General features: G+C 47.4%; 2 pseudogenes; one reads left to right on the top strand and one right to left on the bottom strand.

Annotated features, from left to right (window-relative positions):
• Window positions 1-330: 330 nt before the first annotated feature.
• Window positions 331-27,401, bottom strand: part of LOC147118466 (uncharacterized) — a 51,770-nt pseudogene continuing 24,699 nt past the window's right edge.
• On the top strand, window positions 26,221-26,970 carry LOC147118467 (uncharacterized; annotated as a pseudogene).

Raw genomic sequence — 27,401 nt, 5'->3', positions numbered from 1 at the left:
TGAGCACCATCTTCTTTTCCAAAGATCTCTGAGCTTCTCTAATGGCTGCTTTTGTCTCCCTCAATTGTGGGTGATATTTCTCTCTATTCTTCTGTAAACTGAATTCATCTTGATCTGAACTGGGTTCAATGTAAGATAGTTCAGGGAGTCATGCATCATTCACCCCTAGACCTACGCCGGCCGGTGAAACCCCAGTCATTTCCTTAGTAAGGATTCCTCTGGTTCCTCGCCATATATTTGTGAGGATACCGAAACCCAGCTTTCTTACCGTCCACTCCTGGAGGCCCCACTCCCTGAGCCTACAACCTTCAGCAGGGTCAGTGGTGGAGTTCAACAGCAGGAGTGAACTGAACTGTCAGAATGAACAGGGTTCAGTCCTGGATGTGATTAACAGCAGCAATAACAGCAGAATCCAACCCCTGCAGTCACTTGTGAACTTGCTGGTGTCTGAGCAGGTTGTATGACCGAGTGAATCCCTTCCCACACACGGAGCAGGTGACTGGCCTCTCCCCAGTGTGAGTGCGCTGGTGTCTCAGCAGGTTGGAGCTCTGAGTGAATCCCTTCCCACACACTGAGCAGGTGAACGGCCTCTCCCTAGAGTGAACTCGCTGGTGTGCCAGCAGACTGCAGTTCTGAGTGAACCCCTTACCACACACTGAGCAGGTGAACAGGCCCTCCCCGGTGTGAACTCGCTGGTGTGTCAGCAGGCTGGAGTTCTGAGTGAATCCCTTCCCACACACTGAGCAGTTGAATGGCCTCTCCCCGGTGTGAACTTGCTGGTGTGTCAGTAGTTGGGATGAATTCGTGAATCGCTTCCCATACACGGAGCAGGTGAACGCTCTCTCCCCAGTGTGAACTCGCTGGTGTATCAGAAAGGTGGTTGAATTTGTGAATCCTTTTCCACAATCAGAGCAGGTGAATGGCCTCTCCCCAGAATGAATTCGCTGGTGTGTCAGCAGATCCCTTTTGCTTTTAAAGCTTTTCTCACAGTCAGTACATTTAAAAGGTCTCATGTTTGTATGAACAAGTTGGTGTCTCAGTAGCTGGGATGACTGAGTGAATCCCTTCCCACACACGGAGCAGGTGAACGGCCTCTCCCCAGTGTGAATTTGCTGGTGTGTCAGCAGGTCAATTGACTGAGTGAATCCATTCCCACCCACTGAGCAGGTGAACGGTATCTCCCCGGTGTGACTGCATCGATGAGTTTCCAGCTGATATGGGTAATCAAATCCTTTCCCACAGTCCCCACATTTCCATGGTTTCTCCCCGGTGTGACTGCGCTTGTGTTTCGCCAGGCCAGAGGATCGACTGAATCCTCGTCCACACACAGAACACGTGTACGGTTTCTCCCCGCTATGAATGGTGCTTTTTGCTTCCATGTTATGTTTGATGATATTCAGGTCCCGATGAATAGAGTGACTCTGTCAGATCTTGATGTGATGTTTGAGTTAAATATCCTGTCTACAAATCCTGCCCTTCGAATACCCTGTAAAATGAATATAAAACAAGAAAAAGGGAGCATGAGAGAACCTACAAAAACACAAAGACAGGTTGTGAAACTGAGCTCAATGAATCTGGGAATTTGTGGGGCCGGTACTGGAAAAAAAGTGATGATGAAAGCTGCTGGATTGTCATAAAATCCCAACTGGTTCACTAATGTCCCTCAGGGATATGGGGATCGGGCGGGAAAGTCAAGCTGAGGTCGAAGATCAGCCATGACCTTATTGAATGGCGGAGCAGGCTCGAGGGGCCGTATGGTCCACTCCTGCTCCTAATTCTTGTGTTCTTATGGAAGGGAACCTGCCACCCTACCTGTCCCACGACTTCTATGGCCTAGAAGGAAAAGAGTAGCAGCTCCATGGGAACACCATCATCTGCAAGTCACACACCATCCTGACTTAGACATATATTGTCATTCCTTCATTGTCACTGGGTCACAATCCTGGAACTCCATCCCTAACAGCACTGTGGGAGCACCTTCACCACACGGACTGCAGTGTTTAAAGAAGGCGGCTCACCACCACCTTCTCAAAGGCAACTAGGGATGGGCAATAAATGCTGGGCCATCCAGCGACACCCACATCTCTAGAATGAATAAAAAAATCTGCATATGTAAAATAGATTAAAAGCCTCTACAGAAATGTTTGTTCCTAAAACAATACTCTTTTACATTGTAGGGACAGAGTCTGTTTAACAACCTGATCTCCCCCAGAATCCACCACCCTTGACAGTCCCACATTGGAAATTGTTGGGTCCTCCTGGGCTCATAAGTACTGGGGGTTAAACCCAGCAGCTTCTCCTCCATCTCCACTCCAGCGCAAACTGAAGCAACAAAAAGACCTACACAGGCAGCTAGGGACCGACTTTTGCATCCAGCGCCCGCCCTGATACAAGCCGGCTCTGGATTGGAGGCTCTGCTGTGTCGATCTAGTTGTGGTTTCTCCTGTCCGGGTTTCCTGGTGCCGTGCTCATCAGTCACCTGACAACCCATTGTTAGCGGAAGCGCGTCATCCTCGGTCCCAGGGACCGCCTCAGGAGAGAAGATGGCCGCGCATGCACCGTGCTGCAGGTGGAACCGGTCCATCTTTCCTCCACCAAGATGGCGGTGCGTAACCCGGGCCTGTCACCGAGAAAAAGCCTCACCGTAGCCGTCTGGCGGAACACAGACCGGGCCGCAGGATCTCATTCGGGCCTGAGGCCGTTCTCCAACTTTATAAACCCTGCGGCGCGGCCTACCCGCAGTTTATTAATCTCCCGACCCCGCTCCCGCCGACCTGCAGCTCCGCCCGGCGACCACGCGAGGCTTTCTTTGTAAAGTCGGTGAGGGACACGTGACCCGGGCCCACGGCCTGATTGACGGGAGCTTCTGACCAATAGGGAGCGAGCGGGGCGGGGCTGGAGGAGCGAGCCGGCGGCGGGTCCTCCAACCAATCGGGGAGCCCGAGGGGCGGGACTAGCGCCGGCTGATTGTCTGATCCTCAGGGCAGCGAGTTTCTCCAGTCCCTTGTTCAGGGCCCGGGGCCAGGGGAGGCTGTGGGCCTTTATTCCCTTTATTGGACACAAGGCTCTTTGTCTCACAACACACTGGCTCAGGTTTTAATAGAGACTTTTTAAATTCATCAATAAAAGCAGATAAACCCCATGCTTCTGTAGAACAAACTTTTTAATATTTGGGTGTAAAAGTACAAGTTTCTTTCCCTCTGGGGAATTTATTATTAGTTTCAGGAAACAACAACAACCACTTGTATTTTTAAAGCGCCTTTAATGTAGTAAAATGTCCCAAGGCTCTTCACAGGATCGTTATAAAACAAAATTTGACACCGAGCCACATAAGGAGATATTCGGGCAGATGACTGTCTTGTTTTGCACACTTTGTACAAAAATAATAAATTGCAGGACAACGGAGTATTACAGTTTAAACTCTTTTAATGAAGCATCAGGTCTGTAAGCTTTCTCACAGCAGCACCGTGTGGACAAGATGGAGTCAGGGTCCCTGGGTCTTCTAAAAAATAGCAGTCCTTACAGATGCCTGCAGGCCAATGACAACTCAGCATGTGATCACATGTGAATATAATAGGTATTCCTTACAGATGCCTGCGGGCCAATCATAAATCAATATGCAAATGTTACATCCCCCTTCTTTTAAGAGAAAAATGTTATGCATTACTTTTGAACCTTTCTTCTACATAATGTTCTCAGTAGCATCAACATATAAGTAAACTCAACATTTAACTAGCACTGAAAACATCTCAATGTTTCAATAACGATGTACAGTTTTTTTAGGGCAGCGATCCGCCTACACCCTTTGACAGTTCACAAGTCAAGGATAACTCTAGGCTTGACCTCTCATCCCGACCTTGTGTGGTATGGAACTGAGCATGCTCCTGAATCGGTCAACAATTCCGGTTCAGGTTTAGGTTCAGGTAAGCATGATCTGTTTTGTGTATTGCTCTGTTCATCACACTCTGTTGAACTGATCCTCTCATCGGAATGATGGTGTTGTTCCTTGGTGTTCAGGAGGTGCCTGCGATTGCGGCGGTACACCTGTCCTTCTGGGGTGCGGACGTGATACGATCGCTCAGTGTCAGCTGGCTTGATGATGACTGCTGGATTCTCCATTGTGCAGCAGCAGCAGTAGTCTAGCTGACCTGTCATAGTATTCTCTTTTGGTGTTGCTGTCTCTGTACACGTTTTCCATGCACTTGCTTGCAGCTGACGACCTCTGGCTGCAGCTGCTGGTTGGTGCTTGGAAGGATTGAGCAAAGTCTACGGCTCATCAACAGCTGTGCTGGTGACTTGAAGTTGTCAACCGGAGTGTTGCAGTACTCAAGGAGACTGATGTAGGGGTCTCTTTTGTCCGCTTTGGCTTTGTCCATGAGTGTTTTTGCAATCTGGACAGTTTTTTCAGCAAGACCATTACTTTGAGGGTAATGTGGGCTTGATGTGACATGTGTGAAATCCCATGCCTTGGCAGCAACTCAAACTCTTTTGATTTGTATTGGGGCCCATTGTCTGAGACTAAGGTCTCTACAATGCCATGCCTGGCAAAGGCTGCCTTTAGCTTGTGGATCACAGCTGCAGATGTGGTGCTGTGAAGCTTGTCCAATTCAAAATATCTGCTGTAGTAATCAACAGTCACTATGTAGTCCTCGTTGTTCCATGTGAACAGATCCGTTGCCGCGACCTGCCAGGGCCTGTCTGGGATACAGTGAGGTATCATGGGCTCTTTGACATTTGATGGGCGGCGTTCTAGACAAATGGAACATTTTCCGACAATGTCCTCAATGTGTTTGCACATTCCAGGCCAAAACATAATGTCACGTGCTCTTTGTTTGCATTTTTCCATGCCCATATGTCCAGCATGAATTATTGTCAAAATCTCTTCTCTGAGACTGGTAGGAATAATAATTTTCTCCCCTTTGAAGATGATTCCGTTGATTTGTGACAGTTCGTCTCTGTGGTTCCAGAATTCAGATATACTCTGAGGGCATTTCCTCCTTTCCTCAGGCCATCCTTCATGTATGACTTTGCTCAGCAGTGTGAGTTGTGCATCTTTCTCTGTTTCTGCTCGGATCTCCTTCAGTTTTGAGTCACTCACAGGTAAGCTGTTGTACACCATGTGCACCTGCACATCCATGCCTTCACTGAGGCTGCTGTCCTGGTAGCTAAGAGACTTTCTGGAGAGCGAGTCTGCGACAGGAATGTCTTTGCCTGGACGGTGAATGATTGTGAAGTCGTACTTCTGTAGCTGAAGGGTCATTCTCTGTAGCCTTGGTGGGGCTGCGGCTAGTGGTTTCCTCATGATTGACTCAAGGGGCTTGTGGTCGGATTCCACAATGACTTGTCGGCCATAGACGTACTGGTGGAAACGCTTACATCCAAACAGAATTGCATATAGCTCTTTCTCGATTTGAGCATAGTTGATTTCACTGTCTGTGAGAAATCTGAAAGCGTAGCCGATGGGCTTTCCTTCTTGCAGTAATACTGCGCCTAGTCCGTACTTTGATGCATCCACTTGTAGTCTGAGCTCTTTGTTGGGGTCGAAGTAGGCAAGGACTGGTCCTGGTTCTCTGGTGATTAGGTCTTTCATTTTCTGAAATGCTGTGTCATGTTATTTGTCCCACAGGAACTCATTGGATTGTTTGAGCAACTGACGCATGGGTGCGTTGATTTCGGAGAGGCTCAGGGCAAACTTGGCTAAATAGTTAACCATGCCTAGTACTGTCTCTAGCTCTGCGCGGTTCTTCAGTGGCTCCATCTTCTTGATGGCGGAGATTTTCTCTGGCTCCAGCTTAATGCCATCAGTTGAGAGGTGATGCCCAAAACAACTGATCTCGGTGGATCCGATTATGCTTTTCTCGGGGTTGAGCCGGATACCTTTCTCCCGTGATCTTTGTAGCATTGCACGGAGGTTCCTGTCATGTTCCTCTCTATTCCTGCCATAAATGAGGATGTTGTCTACGATTGCAACTACTCCATCGAGGCCTTCATAGGTTTCGTCGATCTTCCGCTGGAATTCATCCTGAGCTGAGATAAGACCAAATGGTAAACACAGAAATTGGTAGCGTCCAAATGGTGTGTTGAACGTTGTTAGCTTAGATGACTCTTCCGTGAGCTTGATATTCCAGTATCCTGATCGTGCGTCCATTACACTGAAGTAACGTGCTCCCACTAGCTTGGGTGTGATGTCATCTAGCGGTGGTAGAGGGTAGTGAGGGTGTTTGATAGCCTTGTTCAAATCTCTGGGGTCGAGACAGACTCTGAGCTTGCCTGTACGTGGTTTCTCAACCACTACTAATGTGTTGACCCACTCTGTCGGTTCTGTTTCCCGGATGATGATTTCTGTATTCTCCATGCTCTGCAGCTCCTCCTTCAGGCGACTACATAGAGCAAGGGGTATCCTTCTCGGTGGGCAAACCACAGGGGTTGCTTCTGGGTCAAGGTGAATAGTGCATTCACCTGGGAATAGTCCGATTCCTTTGAAAACGTCAGCAAACTCTTCCATGACTGTCTGCTTCTCAACTGGTGCTGTCAATGATAGCACTAGCTTGACGAGCTCCATGTCTAAACATGCCTTTAGACCTAGCACTGGAGGTGCTCGAGTGTCAATAATGTAAAAGTTCAACATCATGTCGCTTTCTTTGTACTTGCATTTCATCACACATGTGCCTTTTACAATGAGCTGCTCACCCCCATAGCCGGTCAGTCTGCGTGAGGTGGGCTGTAGCTCACACTCGTCCTTCAAGCTGTGATACTCACTCAGAGGAATTACATTAACCTGAGATCCAGTGCCTAGTTTAAACTTAAGCTCTTTGCCTTGTTTTCCTATCTCAATATCGGCATAGGCTTGCTCTGTCTCTGAAATCTGTTTTTTCTGTGACACAGAATCAATAAACAGTTCCTCTGCATTTGGCTCTCTATCTGGCATTTGGCTGTCACTCACTGTGTGTACTGCTTTTCCAAAAACAGTCTTGCAAACTTTAGCAAAGTGGTTCCGTTTACCACATTTAGTACATTGCCTTCCTTTGGCAGGGCAGTACTCCTTTTCTCCATGCCAGTTGTTTCCACAATATCCACAGTTTTTGAAGCGTTTTATGTCTGTGTCGCCCATTTTTAGAACTCTTGCTGTTCTTTCTGTTCTGAAACACGCTCTCTGGGCAGTGTTCTTTGATGTGTATCTATTAACTGCGTGCACTGTCTGTTCACTCGAGCTGCTCGTGGCGCCGGTTATGGTTTTCAACTGTGCTTGGGCTATCTCGTGCGATCTAGCTATGTCCATAGCTTTGTCCAGCGTTAGCCCGGACCCAACATTCAAAAGTTTCTCTCTCACTTTAGCTGAATGTATTCCAAACACGAGGGGATCTCATCGAAACCTATAAAATTCTGTCAGGCCTGGACAGACTAGATGCAGGAAGGATGTTTCTGATGGCCGGGGAGTCCAGAACCAGGGGTCATAGTCTAAGGATAAGGGGTAAGCCATTTAGGACTGAAATGAGGAGGAATTTCTTCACCCAGAGAGTGGTGAACATGTGGAATTCTCTGCCACAGAGGGCGGTGGAGGCCAGTTCATTAAATATGTTCAAGAAAGAGTTGGATATATTTCTTAAGGCTAAAGGGATCAAGGGATATGGGGAGAAGGCAGGGGCAGGGTACTGAATTTGGATGATCAGCCATGATCTCATTGAATGGCGGAGCAGGCTCGAAGTGCCGAATGGCCTACTCCTGCTCCTATCTTCTATGTTTCTATGCGGTCTCTGACCATCTCATCTTTATCTGCATATACACAGGCCTAGAAATTGAGTTTGCGCTGCGCCGGGGCTTAACGCCGGAAATTTAGCGCCGGTGCTAAGTCGCGCTGTGCGCGCCAAAAATTCAGTAGCGCCACGCCCAAACGGCTGCCGGCGCTACTGAAGGCTGTTTGCGCCTGAAAACTGGCGCTACGCGCCGCATTGCGGCGCTATTCCGGCGCTGCGGCGCCCGATGCGGTGCGGCAGGCTCGGGAAGTGCAGGCCTCCTCCTTCAGTTAAGGAGGAGCTGCCTGCACCCGCCCGCTGGCCGGTTAAATCGCCACAAAAATGAGCCCGGCACCTCGGGGAAGTGCCGGGCTCGCAGCCGAGAAGCATCTGTTCCGCGGGGGGGGCGGTGGGGGAGTCCGGGGAGGGAGGTGCGGGCAGGCGGCCGGCGGGAAAGCGGCCGGCCGCCGCTCCACCTTTATGCGCCGGCGCAAAGTCGTGTAAGACTCTGTTGCCAGAGTCTTAGTTGCGGCTGCCACGGGGGAGGCGGCCGCAACTGAATTTCGGCGCTGGGGCCCGTCACCACGGCAACCGGGACGCTGCGCACACCGATGACGTCATCGGTGCCGGCGCAGTGCTACCGGTGTAACGCCGATGTTGGGCCCTAGTCAATTTCAAAACCGGCTGTAAGTCCAGCGCAATGCCCTCTAGCGCCGCAAAATGGGCGCTAAGCCCACTCAATTTCTAGGCCACAGTCTTTTACCAGCAGTTTTAACTCAGTCACGAACTGTTCAAACGACTCACTAGCTCCTTGTACTTTCTCCTGAAACTTGTACCTAGCGAATATCGCATTTGTCTTGGGCATCACATATGCTTCAAAACGGTCAAAATAACTTTTCAGTACCTTTGCTTCATCTGCGGTGAGAGACCATGTGTTAAAAATGTCTCTCCCTTTTTCTTCGATCCACAAGAGTAGATAGCTGCATTTTTCTTCCTCTCCTTTTCTTTTCAACGGACCCGAGAACATTAATTCCACGTGTTGCTTGAACTTGCACCATTCTCTATGTAAGTTCAAGGATTCCCAATTCATTTGAGGTAAGGGAGCTCCAACGATGTCCATTTCAAATCCCTGTTCTGACACCATGTCTTCTTTTGCACACTTTGTACAAAAATAATAAATTGCAGGACAACGGAGTATTACAGTTTAACCTCTTTTAATGAAGCATCAGGTCTGTAAGCTTTCTCACAGCAGCACCATGTGGACAAGATGGAGTCAGGGTCCCTGGGTCTTCTAAACAATAGCAGTCCTTACACATGCCTGCAGGCCAATGACAACTCAGCATGTGATCACATGTGAATATAATAGGTATTCCTTACAGATGCCTGCGGGCCAATCATAAACCAATATGCAAATGTTCAATGACCAAAAGCTCGGTCAAAGAGGTAGGTTTTAAGGAGCACCTTAAAGAAGGAGAGAGAGGTAGAGAGATGGAGAGGTTTAGGGAGCTTCTTTCCCAGGGCTGTCATCCTACTGAACTCCACAAATAAACTCTAAAGCCTGCACATCTGCCAATGCACTTTATTATGGTTATGGTTATGTTTATGTTAATGTATTACAAGCCAAATGTATGTTGAATGTTTAAATGTCTTAATCTAAATGTACACTCTCGGGAGCCGCAAGCCTACATTTCGTTGTACTGCACTTGTGCACGAACAATGACAATAAAAGTTGATTTGATTTGATTTGATTTGAATTCCAGAGCTTAGGGCCCAGGCAACTGAAGGCACGGCCGCCAATGGTGGAACGATTAAAATCGGGGATGCTCAAGAGGCCGGAATTAGAGGAGCGCAGATATCTCGGGGGGGGGGTCGGGGTTGTGAAGCTAGAAGAGATTACAGAGATAGGGAGGGGCGAGGCCACAGAGGGATTTGAAAACAAGGATGAGAATTTTAAGGATGAGACACTTGAGGAAAAGCAGGGAGTGGGGAGGGTCAAGCCCTTATGGGACAGGGTCACTGATTCTGTTGTGCGACAGTTACTGGGACAGACTGTATCTCCCCCTCCCCTCCACACAGGGATTTGTGGTAGTTAAAGGGACAGTGATTCTTCTTGTTCCACGAGATTGTAATGAAAGGGACACTATTCTGAGATAGCTGTGAACTTTTAGTGCTGCCAGCCTTTCTAAAACATCTTCCTGTCTTTGAGGATCTGTGTGAACTCGCTGGTGACTCAGCAGGTTGGATGAACTCTGAAACCTCTTTGCACAGTCAGAACATTTAAAGGGTCTCTCATCGGTTCTGGGGCAGGAGGGATCTGGTTAACAGTGATCACAATATCATTAGGTTTAAAGTAGTTATGGAAAGGGACAAAATAAAATCAACGGTGAAAATACCCAGCTGGAAGAGAGCCAATTTCAGTGATTTGAGAAGGGATCGAGCACAGGTAGACTGGAAACAAAGATTGTCCAGGAAAACAGTGAATGACCAATGGCAGGCCTTCAGGGCTGAGATAGTTCGGGTACAAGCCAAGCATATTCTCATAAGGAGGAAAGATGGGACATCCAAAGCTGGAGCTCCCTGGATGACAAAGGATATCGAGGTTAGAATAAAACAGAAAAAGGAGGTTTATGACAAATGTCAGGTACAGAATACAGTCAAAAACCAGGCAGAATACAGAGAGTGCGGGGAAATTGAAACAGGATATAAGGGCAAAGAGACAATATGAGAAAAGATCAGCAGGTAACATAAAAGAGAACCCAAAAATCTTCTATAAACATATGAAAAGTAAAAGGATAGTTAAAGGAATGGTGGGGCCGATTAGGGACCAAATAGGAGCTCATCATACGGAGGCAGAGGGCGTGGCTGAGGCACTAAATGAATACTTAGCATCTGTCTTCACAAAAGAAGAGGATGAAGTTAATGTCGCAGTAGAGGAGGGGGGAGTAGAGAAATTGGATAAAAATAGATAGAAAGGAGGTGCTAAATAGGTTGTCATCACTCAAAGTTAACAAGTCACCCGGTCCAGATGGGATGCATCCTAGATAGCTAAGGGAAGCTAGGGTGGAGATAGCAGAAGCTCCGACCACAATCTTTAAATCTCCCTCAGATATATGGGAGTGGTGCCAGAGGACTGGAGGATTGCAAATGTTACACCCCTGTTTAAAAAAGGGGAGAGGGATAAACCTGGTAACTACAGGCCAATCAGTCTCATGTCAGTGGTGGGAGAACGACTAGAGACCATTGTCAAGGACAAAATTAATTCTCACTTGGAGAAGCATGGGTTAATAAGGGGCAGCCAGTATGGATTTGTTAAAGGTAAATCGTGTCTGACTAACCTGATTGAGTTCTTTGATGAAGTAACAGAGGGTTGATGAAGGTAGTGCAGCAGATGTTGTATTCATGGACTTTCTAAATGCATTTGATAAAGTACCACATAAGAGACTTACTCGGAAAATAGAAGCACAGGGAATTAAAGGGCTGATGGTAATTTGGGTATAATTGGCTAAGGGAGAGGAGACAGTGAGCAGTGCTGAGGGATGTTTTTCTGACTGGAGGGAAGTATGCAGTGCGTTCCCCCAGGGGTCGGGATTAGGACCATTGTTTTTCTTGTTATATATAACTGACGTGGACTTGGGTATAGGTGTAAAATTTCAAAGTTTACGGATGATACAAAACTTGGCAACGTAGTAAATAGTGAGCATAGTAGTAGCAGACTTCAGGAGGACAGAGACAGACTGTGAAATGAGCAGACACAAGGCAGATGAAATTAAATGAGGATAAGTGTGAAGTGATGCACTTTGGGAGAAACAACAGGGAGAGGCCGTATAATTTAAATGGGACTATTTTGAGGGGGTGCAAGAGCAGAGGGACCTGGGGGTCCATATTCACAAATCTTTGAAAGTGCTGCGGCAAGTTGGTGATGTTAGATCCGTGGTTCAGTGGATAAATAATTACATGGATGCTGTACGTAAACAAATTACAGGTCTTTACTGGAGGAGGGTCATCTCTAGACTGGGGTACAGAGGCATGCACACAGCTTATATACCGGAGTGGTTACTGCCGGTACTACAGTATACAGGAGCTGTAAAAAGTAGTTCTGACTTAAAGCACATACACTACAATTCCTCCCTTTTTAGATTAATAACACCCCCTTAATATTCAAATAACAATTACATTTTTACATGTACATTCAATAACAAAAGTCCATTTAAAGATTTAGTCTTTGGGGCGGCTTCCTGACCCTTTCGGGATAGTGCCTTTCCGGAGGTTCTTGTTCTTGGTGCAGAGGTGATTCTGACCCCTTTTCATCGGGTAGTTCATCGGGTTCCACTGCTACTGGGTCTGAAGTAGATGCTACCGGTATGTCGGGTTCATCCCCAGGTACTCGAGACATGGGGTTGACGCCTTCCTGTGATGCTAAGATCGGATCGACGTGGCATCTCACAATGTTCTCCCTGACATCCACTGTGTACATTAATGGCCCCTGCCTTGTACATATCATTCCGGGTTGCCACTTCTCTGTTCGATAGTCACGGGCCAAGACTGGTTGCCCTACATTGAAGCTCCTTGTCGGCTTCTCGTTGATGTGCTGGAATTGTTTGTCCTCAACATTTCTTCGCACATTTGGTCTGAGCAAGTCCAGACGAGATCTCAACCTTCGGTTAAAGAACATCATGGCCGGGGTCTGGTTGGTAACTGCATGTGTCGCGTTTCGGTAGGCTAATAAGAAATTGTCCATCTTATGCTGTAGTGGAATTTCCTCATCGCACATGGCCTTTATCGCCTTCTTAAAGGTTTGTACGAACCTCTCAGCCAATCCATTGGTGGCTGGATGATACGGGGCGGATGTGTAATGCCTTACCCCATTCCTTTTCATGAATTTTTGGAACTCGTTGGACACAAACTGTGGTCCATTATCAGAGCAGATCTGCTCTGGCAAACCGTTTCTGGCAAATATGGTCCGTAGGACTGCAATCGTTTTCTCTGTAGTGGTTGAAGATATCTTTATCACCTCAGGCCACTTTGAATGAGCATCCACTGCTATTAAGAACATTGAGTCCATGAATGGACCAGCGAAATCAATGTGCACCCGTTGCCATGGAGAGGAGGGCCACTCCCATGGGTGTAGAGGGGCATGTGGTGGTGCATTTTGGACCTTCTGGCATCCTAAGCAGCTCTTAGTTAAGTCTTTGATTTGTTGATCGATTCCCAGCCACCACACATAAGCCCTAGCAAGGCTTTTCATTTTCACTCCCCCCAGATGACCTTCATGTAGCTCCTGTAGCACTCTCTCCCTTAACTTGGGTGGAATCACCACTCTGGATCCACACATCACTGTCCCCTGGCATACTGACGGCTGTTCTCTTCTGGATGAGAATGCTGGCAACAGTGAGTCGCCGTGTGTTGGCCATCCCCTCACCGTCAATTCATATACCCGTGACAGCGTCGGATCATTGCGGGTCTCCTTCTCTATATATGCGTTTGTTACTGGCAATCGTTCAATTATCGACGAATAAAATATCTCGATAGGGTCCACTGCTGGTGCTTCCTCCACCATAGGCAGTGGCAGGCGCGATAGCCCATCAGCGTTCCCATGCTGTTTCGTGCCTTTATATTCTATTTCATATTGATTCACCCCTAGAAACAGGGACCATCTTTGTAACCGCTGTGCAGTCATTACTGGTATGCCCTTCTTAGGATTAAAGATGGAGACAAGTGGTTGGTGGTCAGTCAGCAAGGTGAACTTCTGCCCATGCAGATAATGGTTGAATTTTTTTACTCCCCATACTAGGCTGAGGGCCTCCCTGTCAATCTGGGCGTAGTTGCGCTCGGCTGAGGTTAGTGACCGAGACGCAAAGGCTACTGGCGTCTCCAACCCATCTGGGAATTTGTGCGACAGCACCGCTCCAATGCCGTAGGGTGATGCATCACATGCCAAACGAATTGGTAGTGCTGGGTTGAAATGGGCCAACACCTCTTTTGATGTGATCAATTCTTTACACTTCTGGAAAGCTCGTCTACGTTCGTCATCCCACTTCCATGGTACCCCTGTTTGCAGTAGGGTGTTCAGCGGGTGTAATACCGTAGACAAATTTGGTAAGAACTTGTGGTAATAGTTTACCAGCCCGAGGAACGACCTCAGTTGTGACACATTTTCTGGTGCTGGAGCCTTGACTACTGCCTCAATCTTGTCAGGGGACTTATGTAACCTCTCTTCATCGATGACGTGGCCGCAATACGAGATCTGTTTCTGGAAAAACTCGCACTTGTGGCGATTAGCTCGTAGCCCATATTCCTTTAATCTGGTGAGCACCTTCTCCAAGTTAGCGAGGTGATCACCGTCATTTTTGCCCGTGACCAAGATGTCGTCCAAATAACACTGGGTCCCTGGAATCCCTTGCAGGACCTGATCCATCGCCCTTTGCCAGATAGCCGGAGCCGAGGCTACTCCAAACACCAGCCGGTTGTATTGATAGAGACCTTTATGGGTGTTGATCGTAAGGTAATGTTTTGAAGCTTCTTCTACCTCCATTTGCAAGTACGCCTGGGCTAGATCAATTTTGGTGAAGCGTTTACCACCAGATAGTGAGGCAAAAATATCCTCAATTCGTGGAAGTGGATATTGCACCGTGTGAAGGACTGGGTTCACTGTCACCTTAAAATCCCCACAGATGCGGACCTTCTTTGGTTCCCCAGGCATATTACTCAACGACCTCTTCATTACAGGAACAATGGGTGTAGCCCACTCGCTCTAGTCCACTTTGGACAGTACTCCTGAACGTTCCAACCCTTCCAGCTCTGCTTCAACCGCTGGTCTGATCACATAAGGCACTGGTCTGGCCTTCAGAAACTTTGGGCTTGCATTATCCTCTATTTTAATTGTTGCTGTTATTCCTTTTAGTGTTCCTAGTCCCTCCTGGAACACTTCTTTTGCGTCAGTTAGCATTTTAGACAGTCGTCCAGATGTGACGTCGTCATCCTTTTTGGCCTCCACCTTCAGTGCCTGTATGGAATGCCAATCTAAATGTATCTTCCGGATCCATTCACGTCCTAGCAGTGGTGGTCCTCCATTTGGCAATACATATATATCCATTTTAGGTATTTCCTGACCTTTATATGTCACTTTCACCCTTATTTTTCCTTTGGGGTAGACTTTTTGCCCCGTATACGTCTTCAAGACAATCTCTGTTGCTTTCCAGGGTATGTGTGAAAATAGCCGCTTGTAGTCTCTTTGATTTATGACTGTTAGAGCTGACCCTGTGTCCAATTCCATTTCCACTTGGACTCCATCTATCTTGAGTGTAACCCAGATAGTCTGGTGATCCTCCATTTCGGTTACATTATGTAGTTTCAGACAACCCAGCTCCTTGCTCCGGAGTCTGTGTCACTTTTCTGTTCATCTGAACCACTGTCCATCACCTCGTGTACCTTTTTGTACTTCTCCTGTGGAAATTTCTTACTGTTGGTTTTCTTCCCAGACCTGCAGACTCTTGCTATGTGTTCTGCTTTCCCACACTCTCTGCACACTTGGTCCTTGAACCAACAATCTTTCTGGTCATGTGTTGTTCTGCCACAGCAATAGCACTTCCCTGTTCCATAGGTCATTTCGTTGGTGCCGTATTTTTGCGGTCTCCGTTGTATCTCTGCAGCGCCCCTTGCGGCTGCTTCGTGTGATACTGCCATATTGAAAGCTTTGTCCAGCGTAAGGTCCTTTTCTGATAGAAGCCGTTTCTGGGTTCCTTCACTTTGTAGCCCACACACAAACTTGTCCCTTAACGTGTCTGCTAGTCCCGCTCCAAACTGGCAGTATTTCGATAGCTTGCGCAGTTCCGTTAGGTACTCAGCATTGCTTTCATCTTTGTGTTGGTTCCTTTTATGGAACTTAAATCGTTCTGCTATCAGCAGCGGTGTGGGGTTTAAGTGGTCCTGTAGGATTTCTACTATGCTTTCAAAATTCTTGTTTACCGGCTTCTCTGGGGTTATTAGATTTCGCAGTAACCCATAAGTTTTTGCACCCATGGAATTTAACAGAACCAGTGCTTTATTAGCATCTGGCACTTCATTCGCCCTGCAGTACACCTCAATACGTTCCACATATGTCGCCCAATCTTCAACTTCATTGTTGAACGTAGAGATACTGCCACTCTTCGGCATCCTTGGTTGTGCGTTAACTATCCCCAATGGCACCTCCCGCGCTTCCCATTCTTCTCCGCTGGCACAAAATGGCATCTCCCGCGCTTTCCTTCCTTCCCGCGCTCGCCCGTCTTCTCCGCTGCGGCTTCGCAAAATGGCGTCTCCCGTGCTCTTCCTTCTTCTCCGCAGCTCAATGGCACCTCCCGCGCTCTCCCTGCTTCTCCGCGGCTCAATGGCATCTCCCCTTGCTTCGCCCCGTGGACCCTGATCAGCCCGTGATCCCTGGCTGTGCTCTGCGTGTTCTTCTCTTGATATTTGTCGACGCCGCTCAGATGAGAACCCGGCTGTTTCTTATCCTCTCTCTCTCCGGTTTGCAGTATTTTTCCTCGACGCCGCTCGGCGATCAACCCCCAGCTGTGCCCTGCACTCTTCACCCTCTTTCTTACCCCGTCGACGCTGCCTGGCTCTCTCTCTCTGCCGTCGGTCGGCTCCAGCCGCCGCTGCTTGGGAAGGGTCTGCTCTGGACCTGTCGTCGGTCTCTTGCTGCTCGTTGTGGCTGGGGAACCAAGCCCGGCTCTCCATAGCCTCCCCAGCGAAGTTGGATCTCTGCCTGACTGCTGGGCGGTTGCTCGCGGTCGACGCCCGTGTTCCTGGACTCGACTATTTTTTTTATTTTTTATGTTGCAGGTAGATTCGCATCAACACTCGTCGCCACTGTTAGATCCGTGGTTCAGTGGATAAATAATTACACGGATGCTGTACATAAACAAATAACAGGTCTTTACTGGAGGAGGGTCATCTCTAGACTGGGGTACAGAGGCATGCACACAGCTTATATACCGAGTGGTTACTGCCGGTACTAGAGTATACAGGAGCTGTAAAAAGTAGCTCTGCCTTAAAGCACATACACTACAGGTGAGGCATTTCAGAAAGCGTATGGGATACTTGGCTTTGTAAATAGGGCCATTGAATACAAAAACAAGGAAGTTACACTAAACCTTTACAAATCACTAGTTAGAAACATAGGAACAGGAGGAGGCCATTCAGCCCCTCGAGCCTGTTCCGCCATTCAATGAGATCATGGCTGATCTGTGACCTAACTCCATACACCCGCCTTTGGCCCATGTCCCTTAATACATTTGGGTAACGAAAACCTATCAATCTCAGATTTAAAATTAACAATTGATCTCACATCAATGACAGTTTGTGGAAGAGAGTTCCAAACTTCTACCACCCTTTGTGTGTAGAAGTGTTTCCTAATTTCACTCCTGAAAGGTCTGGCTCTAATTTTTAGACTGTGCCCCCAGTCCTAGAATCCCCAACCAGCAGAAATAGTTTCTTTCTATCTACCCTATCTGTTCCCCTTAATATCCTGAAAACTTCACTCAGATCACACCTTAACCTTCTAAATTCCAGGGAATACAACCCTAATTTATATAATCTCTCCTCGTAACTTAACCCTTGAAGTCCGGGTATCATTCTGGTAAACCTACGCTGCACTCCCTCGAAGGCACCACACTTTAGGAAGGATGTCAAGGCCTTGGAGAGGGTACAGAGGAGGTTGACCAGGATGGTACCAGGGATGAGGGACTTCAGTTATGTGGAGAGATTGGAGAAGCTGGGATTGTTCCCCTTAGAGCAGAGAAGGTTAAGAGGAGACCTAATAGAGGTGTTCAAAATGATGAGGGGTTTTGATCGAGCAAGTAGGGAGTAAATGTTCACTCTGGCAAGTGGGTCGGTAACTAAAGGTCACAGATTTAAAACAGTTGCTAAAAGAACTAGAGGGGAATGAGGAGAATTGTTTTCACACAGAGGTTTGTTAAGATCTGGAACGCACCATCTGAAAGGATGCTGGAATCAGGTTCCACAGGAACTTTCAAACGGTAATTGGACATGTACTTGAAGAGGACTAATTTGCAGAGTTCTGGGGATAAAGCTGGGGTTTGGGACTAAATTGGACAGCTGTTTCAAAGAGCAGGCACAGACACGATGGGCCGAATCACCTCCTTCTGTGATGTTAGATTCGATGATCAGTGTGAAGACGCTGGTGTCTCTTAAGGTTCTTAGAGCTTTTAAAGCTCTTCCCACAGTCAGAACATTTAAAGGGTCTCTCGTCAGTGTGAACAAGCTGGTGTGACAGGAGGGTGGATGACTCAGTGAATCCCTTCCCACATACGGAGCAGGTGAACGGCCTCTCACCAGTGTGGAGGAGCCGGTGTCTCTTCAGATCCCCGGACCTTTTAAAGCTCTTCCCACAGTCAGAACATTTAAAAGGTCTCTCTCCAGTGTGAACTCACTGATGTGTCAGCAGTTTGAAGGACCGAGCGAATCCCTTCCCACACACAGAGCAGGTGAATGGCCACTCCGCAGTGTGGAGGAGCCAGTGTTTCTTCAGATCCCCGGAGCTTTTAAAACTCTTCCCACACTCAGAACATTTAAAGGCTCTCTCGTTAGTGTGAACAAGCTGGTGTCCCTTCAGATCCCTGGATCTTTTAAAGGTCTTCCCACAGTCAGAACATTTAAAGGATCTCTTGTCAGTGTGAACTCGCTGGTGTCTCTGCAGGTTGGATGATTCAGTGAATCCCTTCCCACACATGGAGCAGATGAATTTCCCCTCCCCAGTGCGGAGGCGCTGGTGTGCCAGCAGGTGGGATGATTGAGCGAATCCCTTCCCACACTCGGAGCAGGTGAACGGCCTCTCCCCAGTGTGGAGGAGCCGGTGTCTCTTCAGATCCCCGGAGCTTTTAAAGCTCTTCCCACAGTCAGAACATTTAAAGGGGTTCTCTCCAGTGTGAACTCGCTGGTGTTTCATCAGGTTGGAGGACCGAGTGAATCCCTTCCCACACACGAAGCAGGTGAACATCTTCTCCCCAGTGTGAACTCGCTGGTGTTGCTTGAGCTCCCAGGGGATTTTAAAACTCTTCCCACACTCAGAACATTTAAAGGGTCTCTCATCAGTGTGAACAAGCTGGTGTCTCTTCAGCTCCCCGGGGCTTTTAAAACTCTTCCCACAGTCAGGACAGTTAAATGGTCCCAGAGCCCCAGGTAAGGCCTCACAGCATCGGCGGGAATCTCGAGCGGCAGAGCGGGGCTATAAAAGTCCCAGAGACCAGGTAAGGCCTCACAGCGTTGGCGGGAATCTCGAGCGGCAGAGCGGGGCTATAAAAGTCCCAGAGACCAGGTAAGGCCTCACAGCATCGGCGGGAATCTCGAGCGGCAGAGCGGGGCTATAAAAGTCCCAGAGACCAGGTAAGGCCTCACAGCGTCGGCGGGAATCTCGAGCAGCAGAGCGGGGCTATAAAAGCCCCAGAGGCCAGGTAAGGCCTCACAGTGTCGGCGGGAATCTCGAGCGGCAGAGCGGGGCTATAAAAGTCCCAGAGACCAGGTAAGGCCTCACAGTGTCGGCGGGAATCTCGAGCGGCAAAGCGGGGCTATAAAAGTCCCAGAGACCAGGTAAGGCCTCACAGTGTCGGCGGGAATCTCGAGCGGCAGACCGGGGCTATAAAAGTCCCAGAGACCAGGTAAGGTCTCACAGCGTCGGCGGGAATCTCGAGCGGCAGACCGGGGCTATAAAAGTCCCAGAGACCAAGTAAGACCAGTCTCCAGTCTGGAAGGAGAGAGGTAAAAAGTAATCCAAGTGTGACGTCACCAGAAAGCGGGTAAGTGATTGGTTGGTAAGTATTTCTCCCTTTTAAGCTTAAATCTCTTTGGTTTATAGTTTCTAAGGTGTGATATTCACCATCTAGAATCGGGGCAGAGGATATTTAAGAATAATATTAATAAATGTAATTAATTACATAGAATGGGAGATCAGGCGATGTGTTGCTGCTGCAATATGTGGGAGCTCGTGAACACCATTGATGCTCACAGTGATCACATTTGCAGTAAGTGTTGGCTGCTCAAGGAACTCCAGCTCCATGTTGAAGAGCTGGAGTCCGAGCTTCAAACACTGAGACACATCAGGGAGGGGGAGAGTTACCTGGACTCTGTGTATCATGAGGTAGTCACACCAATTAGATTAATTAATTCAGATATAGTCCGTGGCCAAGGTCAGGATGGTGTGACTAGAAGTGAGGCAGGTACGGGGATCCAGGAGGTAGTGTTGGAGGAGCCGCAGCCCTTGCACTTGTCCAACAGGTTCGAGGCTCTTACTCCCTGTGAGGATGGGAACAGGGACTGCAGGGAGGTTGAGCAACCTGGCCACAGCACCGTGGAGCAGGGGGCCATTCAAGTGGGGGGAGTTAAAAGAAATGTTGTAGTGGTAGGGGATAGTATCGTTAGGGGGATAGATAGAGTTCTTTGCAGCCGAGAGCGAGAGTCCCGAAGGCTGTGTTGCCTGCCCAGTGCCAGGGCTAAGGACATCTCCTCTGGACTGGAGAGAAACTTGGAGTGGGAGGGGAAGGATCCAGTTGTCGTGGTCCATGTTGGTACCAACGAAATAGATAGGACAAGGAAGGAGGTTCTGCTGAGGGAGTTTGAGCAGCTAGGGGCCAAATTAAAAAGCAGAACCACAAGGGTAATAATCTCTGGATTATTACCTGAGCCACGAGCGAATTTGGCTAGGACAAATAAAATTAGAGAGTTAAATGCGTGGCTCAAAGACTGGTGTGGGAGAAATGGGTTTTGCTTCCTGGGACACTGGCACCAGTACTGGGGCAGGAGGGAGCTGTTCCATTGGGACGGGCTTCACTTGGCCAGTGCTGGGACTAGAGTCCTGGTGGATCATATAACTAGGGCTGTAGAGAGGAGTTTAAACTAACTAGTGGGGGGGAGATTCCTAGAGAGCAAATAATAAAAATGACAACAGAGAAGGTCATAGACTTAGGTGGCAGTGGGGAAATTAAAAACCAGAGCGTGTCAGGAAGGGGCAGAAGGTATGGAGTAAAAGGTAAAGTAATAAAAAGGGCAAAAGCAGGAACTAAGTGTCACAAAACATCTTTGAAAGTTCTCTATCTGAATGCACATAGCATTCGTAACAAAATAGACGAGTTAATGGCACAAATAACTACATATGGGTATGATCTTGTGGCCATTACAGAAACATGGCTGCAGGGTGACAATGTCTGGGAATTAAACATACCAGGTTATTTAACGATCAGGAAGGACAGGCAGGAAGGAAGGGGAGGTGGGGTGGCTATGTTAATAAAGGAAGGAATCACTGTAATACAGAGAAATGATATTGGGTCAAAAGATCAGGATAATGAAACAGTTTGGGTGGAGGTAAGGAATAATAAGGGGAAAAAAACACTAGTGGGCGTAGTCTATAGGCCTCCGAACAGTGGCAACTCTGTTGGACGGAGTATCAATCAGGAAATATTTGAGGCTTGTAATAAGGGAACATCTATAATTATGGGGGATTTTAACTATCATATTAATTGGACAAATCAAATTGGGCAGGGCTGCCTTGAGGATGAGTTCATTGAGTGTATTAGGGATGGGTTTCTTGAGCAGTATGTAACTGAACCGACCAGGGGGCAAGCAACCTTAGATCTGGTCCTGTGTAACGAGATGGGATTAATTAAAAATGTCCTAGTAAAGGATCCCCTTGGAATGAGTGACCATAACATGGTTGAATTCCATATTCAATTAGAGGGTGAGAAGGTTGGATCTCAAACAAGCGTGCTAAGCTTGAATAAAGGAGACTATGAAGTTATGAGAGCGGAATTGAGTAGAGTGGATTGGGAAAATAGATTAAAGTGTAAAGCGATATATGATCAGTGGTGTACATTTAAGGAGTTATTTTACAACTTCCAAAAAAAATATATTCCACTGAGAAGAAAAGGGTGTAAAAGAAAAGACAGCCATCCGTGGCTAAGTAAATAAATTAAGGATAGTATTCGACTAAAAACAAGGGCATATAAGGTAGCCAAATCTAGTGGGAGGATAGAGGATTGGGAAAACTTTAGAAGACAGCAAAAAATAACAAAAAGATTGATTAAGAAAGGGAAGATAGATTATGAAAGTAAATTAGCAAAAAATATAAAAACAGATAGTAAGAGTGTTTATAGTTATATAAAAAGAAAAAGGGTGGCTAAAGTAAATGTTGGTCCCTTCGAGGATGAGGCCGGGAAATTATTGGTGGGAAATATGGAGATGGCAAAAACACTGAATGAATATTTTACATCAGTCTTTACAGTAGAAGACACTGAGAATATCCCAACACTGGACAAACAGGGGGCTAAAGGGGGGGAGGAGCTAAACACAATCAAAATCACTAAGGAAGTGGTACTCGGTAAAATAATGGGACTCAAGGCGGATAAATCACCTGGACCTGATGGCTTACATCCTAGGGTCTTGAGGGAAGTGGCGGTAGGGATTGTGGATGCATTGGTAATATTTTCCAAAACTCCCTGGACTCGGCAAAGGTCCCGGCAGACTGGAAAACTGCTAATGTAACACCCTTATTTAAAAAGGGCAGGAGACAGAAGGCTGGAGACTATAGACCGGTTAGCCTAACATCTGTGGTAGGTAAAATTTTGGAGTCCATTATTAAGGAGACAGTAACAGGACATTTGGATAATCATAATTTAATAGGACAAAGTCAGCATGGTTTTATGAAGGGGAAGTCATGTTTGACAAATTTGCTGGAGTTCTTTGAGGAAGTAACATATAGGGTGGATAAAGGGGAACCAGTGGACGTAGTGTATTTAGACTTCCAAACGGCATTTGACAAGGTGCCACACAAAAGATTATTGCTTAAGATAAAAATCACGGGATTGGGGGTAATATTCTGGCATGGATAGAGGATTGGCTATCTAACAGAAGGCAGAGAGTTGGGATAAATGGTTCATTCTCAGACTGGCAATCAGTAACTAGTGGTGTTCCGCAGGGGTCAGTGCTGGGTCCCCAACTCTTTACAATCTATATTAACGATTTGGAGGAGGGGACCGAGTGTAACATATCAAAGTTTGCAGATGATACTAAGATGGGAGGGAAAGTAGTGAGTGAGGAGGACATAAAAAAACCTGCAAGGGGACATCGACAGGCTAAGTAAGTGGGCAGAGATTTGGCAGATGGAATACAATACTGGAAAGTGTGAGGTTATGCACTTTGGCAGGAAAAATCGTAGAGCAAGTTCTTATCTTAATGGCAAGAAACTGGAAAGTACTGAAGTACAAAGGGATCTGGGGGTCCTGGTGCATGAAACTCAAAGGGTTAGTATGCAGGTGCAGCAAGTGATTAAGAAGGCCAATGGAATGTTGGCTTTCATTGCTAGGGGGATAGAATATAAAAATAGGGAGGTATTGCTTCAGTTGTACAAGGTATTGGTGAGACCGCACCTGGAATACTGCGTACAGTTTTGGTGTCCATACTTAAGAAAAGATATACTTACTCTCGAGTCAGTACAAAGAAGGTTCACTCGGTTAATCCCGGGGATGAAGGGGTGGATATATGAGGAGAGGTTGAGTAGATTGGGAATCTACTCATTGGAGTTCAGAAGAATGAGAGGCGATCTTATTGAAACATATACGATTGTGAAGGGGTTGGATCGGGTGGATGCGGGGAGGATGTTCCCGATGATGGGTGAAACTAGAACTAGGGGGCATAGTCTTAGAATAAGGGGCTGCTCTTTCAAAACTGAGATGAGGAGGAACTACTTCACTCAGAGGGTGGTAGGTCCGTGGGATATGCTGCCCCAAAAAGCTATAGAAGCTACATCATTACATAAATTTAAAACAGAAATAGACAGTTTCCTAGAAGTAAAGGGAATTAAGGGTTACGGGGAGCGGGCAGGAATTTGGACATGAGTCTAGGATCGGATCGGTCATTGCCCTGTGGGTAGCGGAGCGGGCCCAGGGGCCGTGTAGCCTGATCCTGCTCCTATTTCGTGTGTCTAATTCTGTTAGATTCAGGAGATGGTTCTGTGATAGTGGATTGTCGGTTAGGATCAGATCAGCCATGATCTTATTGAATGGCGGAGCAGGCTCGAGGGGCCGATTGGCCTACTCCTGCTCCTAGTTCTTATGTTCTTATGTTCTAATATTTTATAGAATCATAGAATGGTTACAGCACAGAAGGAGGCCATTCGGCCCCTCGAGCCCCGTGCTGGCTCTCTGCAAGACCACTTCAGCTAGCCCCACTCCCCGCCCTTTCCCCGTAACCCTGCACATTTCTTTACTTCAGGAACTTATCCAATTCCCTTTTGAAAGCCGTGATTGAATCTGCCTCCACCACCCTTTCAGGCAGTGCATTCCAGATCCTAACCACTCGCTGCATAAAAAAGTTTTTCCTCATGTCCCCTTTGGTTCTTCTGCCAATCCCCTTAAATCTGTGTCCTCTGGTTCTCGACCCTTCCACCAATGGGAACAGTTTCTCTCTATCTACTCTGTCCAGACACCTCATGATTTTGAACACCTCCATCAAATCTCCTCCCAACCTTCTCTGCTCTAAGGAGAACAACCCCAGCTTCTCCAGTCTATCCACGTAACTGAAGTCCCTCTTCCCTTATCCCTGGAACCATTCTTGTCAATCTTTTCTGCACCCTCTCTAAGGCCTTCACATCCTTCATAAAGTGCGGTGCCCAGAATTGGACACAATTCGCCAGTTGAGGCCGAACCAGTGTTTTATGAAGGTTCATCATAACTTCCTTGCTTTTGGACTCTATGCCTCTATTTATAAAGCCCAGGATCCCGTATGCTTTTTTAACCACTTTCTCAACCTGCTCTGCCACCTTCAACGATTTGTGCACACATACCCCCAGGTCTCTCTGTTCATGCACCACCTTTAGGATTGTACCCTTTAGTTTATATTACCTCTCCTCGTTCTTCCTACCAAAATGTACCACTTCGCACTTTTCTGCATTAAATTTCATCTGCCACGTGTCCGCCCATTCCAGCAGCCTATGTCTTCTTGAAGTCTATCACTATCCTCCTCACTGTTCACTATACTTCCAAGTTTTGTGTCATCTGCAAATTTTGAAATCGTGCCCTGTACACCCAAGTCTAACTCATTAATATATATCAAGTAAAGCAGTGATCCTGGTACCGACACCTGGGGAACACCACTGTGTACCTTCCTCCAGTCCGAAAAACAACCGTTCACCACTACGCTCTGTTTTCTGTCACTTAGCCAATTTCCTATCCATGCTGCCACTGTCCCTTTTATTCCATGGGCTTCAACTTTACTGGCAAGCCTATTATGTGGCACTTTGTCGAACACCTTTTGGAAATCCATGTACACCACATTTAGCGCATTGCCCTCATCAACCCTCTCTGTTACCTCATCAAAAAACTCAATCAGAATCAGAGCGGTTTCTGGGGCATGGGGAATTGTGGGTGCTGTGGCCGCCATTAGTCAGAGGCTGTCGGGAAGAGTTTTATTGCAGGCTGATGGAAGTCAGTTCCTGGCCGCCTGTGTAGGTCTTTTTGCTGCTTCAGTTTGAGCTGGAGTGGAGATGGAGGAGAAGCTGCTGGGTTTAACACCCAGTACTTCTGGGCCCAGGAGGGCCCAACAATTTCCAATGTGGGACTGTCAAGGGAGGTGGATTCTGGGGGAGATTAGGTTGCTAAGCAGACACTGTTCGCACAGTGTAAAAGAGTATTGTTTTAGGAACAATTATTTCTGTAAAGGCTTTTAATCCGTTTTACATGCAGATTTTAAAAATTAATTCTTGGGATATGGGCATCGCTAGCAAGGCCAGCATATATTGCCAATCCCCAGTGTCCCGTTGAGAAGGTGATGGTGGGCCTTCTTCTTGAACCGCTGCAGTCCGTGTGGTGAAGATACTCCCACAATGCCCGGTGTTACCAGATTTTGACTCAGCAAAGAACGGTGATATTTGTCTAAGTCAGGATGGTGAGTGACTTGGAGGGGAACTTGGTGGTGATTGTGTTCCCATGTACCTGCTTCCCTTGTCCTTCTACGAGCTGGAGGTTGCTGGTTTGGGAGTTTTTGTCAAAGTTGTTGTTGAGCTGCAGATGTATAAAGTCTCTCTCCTTTGACCCCTCCCACTCCCACCTCTCTCTCTCTCTCCTCCCATAGAGGCCAGAGTCGTGTGTAGGCCCAGACCAGGTGGCAGGTTCCCTTCCCTGAAGGACATCAGTGAACCAGTTGGGTTTTTACGACAATCCGGCAGCTTTCATGGTCACTTTTTTCTGGTGCCGACCCCACAAATGACCAGATTCATTGAGCTCAATTTCACAACCTGCCTTTGTGTTTTTGTGTGTTCTCTCTCACGCTCCCTTTTTCCTGTTTTAAATTCATTTTACAGGGTATTAGAAGGGGAGGATTTGAAGACGTGAAACTCAAACAAAACATCACATCAAGATCTGACAGAGTCAGTTGATTCATTGGGACCTGAATATCATCAGATTTGAGCATGGAAGCAAAAAGCATCGTTCACAGTGGGGAGTAACCGTACACGTGTTCTCAATGTGGATGAGGCTTCAGTCGATCATCTGGCCTGTCGAGACACAAGCGCAGTCACACTGGGGAGAAATCGTATAAATGTGGAGACTGTGGGAAAGGATTCAGTTTCCCGTTTGAGCTAGAAATTCATCGACACAGTCACACCGGGGAGACACTGTTCACCTGCCCCGAGTGTGGGAAGGGATGCACTCATTCCTCTGCCCTGCTGAAACACCGGCGAGTTCATACTGACAAGAGACCTTTTAAATGTCCGGACTGTGCGAAGTGCTATAAAAGTTCCAGGGAACTGACGTGTCATCAACATGTTCACACTGACGAGAGACCATTCAGGTGCTCTCACTGTGGGACTGGGTTCAGGCGATCATCTGACCTCACTGTACACCAGCGCACCCACACTGGGGAGAGGCCATTCACCTGCTCCGTATGTGGGAAGGGATTCACTCAGTCATCCCAGCTTACTAAACACCAGCTTGTTCACACTGATGAGAGACCTTTTAAATGTTCTGACTGCGAGAAGTGCTTTAAAAGCAAAAAGGATCTGCTGACACACCAGCGAGTTCACACTGGGGAGAGGCCATTCACCTGCTCCGTGTGTGGGAAAGGATTCGCCCATTCATCCCAACTACTGAAACACCAGCATGTTCACACTGGGGAGAGGCCGTTCACTTGCTCTGTGTGTGGGAAGAGATTCACTGATTCATCCAACCTGCTGAGACACCAGCGAGTTCACATGTGACTGCAGAGGTTGGATTCTGCTGTTGTTGCTGCTGTTAATCACATCCAGGACTGAACCGTGTTCGTTCTGACAGTTGGGGTTTGTTTCTGCTGATGTTAATAACCCCTATAACTGGGCTGGAATTTAATATTCTGGAGAAGTTAAACTGAGGCCCCGTCTGCGCTCTCAGGTGGATGTAAAATATCCCATGGCACCATTTCGAAGAAGAGCAGGGGAGTTATCCCCGGTGTCCTGGTCAATATTTATCCTTCAATCAACATAACAAAAAAAATAAGATTACCTGGTCATTATCATGTTGCTGTTTGTGGGAGCTTGTTGTATGCAAATTGGCTGCCACATTACAACAGTGACTCCACTTCAAAAGTACTTCATTGCCTGTAAGTGCTTTGGGATGTCCTGAGGTCGTGAAAGGCGCTATAGAAATGCAAGTC

This window comes from Somniosus microcephalus, chromosome 4 (assembly GCF_052327205.1).
Source record: "Somniosus microcephalus isolate GS21.2 chromosome 4, FLI_Smic_1.0, whole genome shotgun sequence".
Classification (NCBI taxonomy): Eukaryota; Metazoa; Chordata; class Chondrichthyes; order Squaliformes; family Somniosidae; genus Somniosus; species Somniosus microcephalus.
The sequence above is the reverse complement of the archived record's forward strand: the minus strand, read 5'-3'. Positions and strand labels throughout refer to the sequence as shown.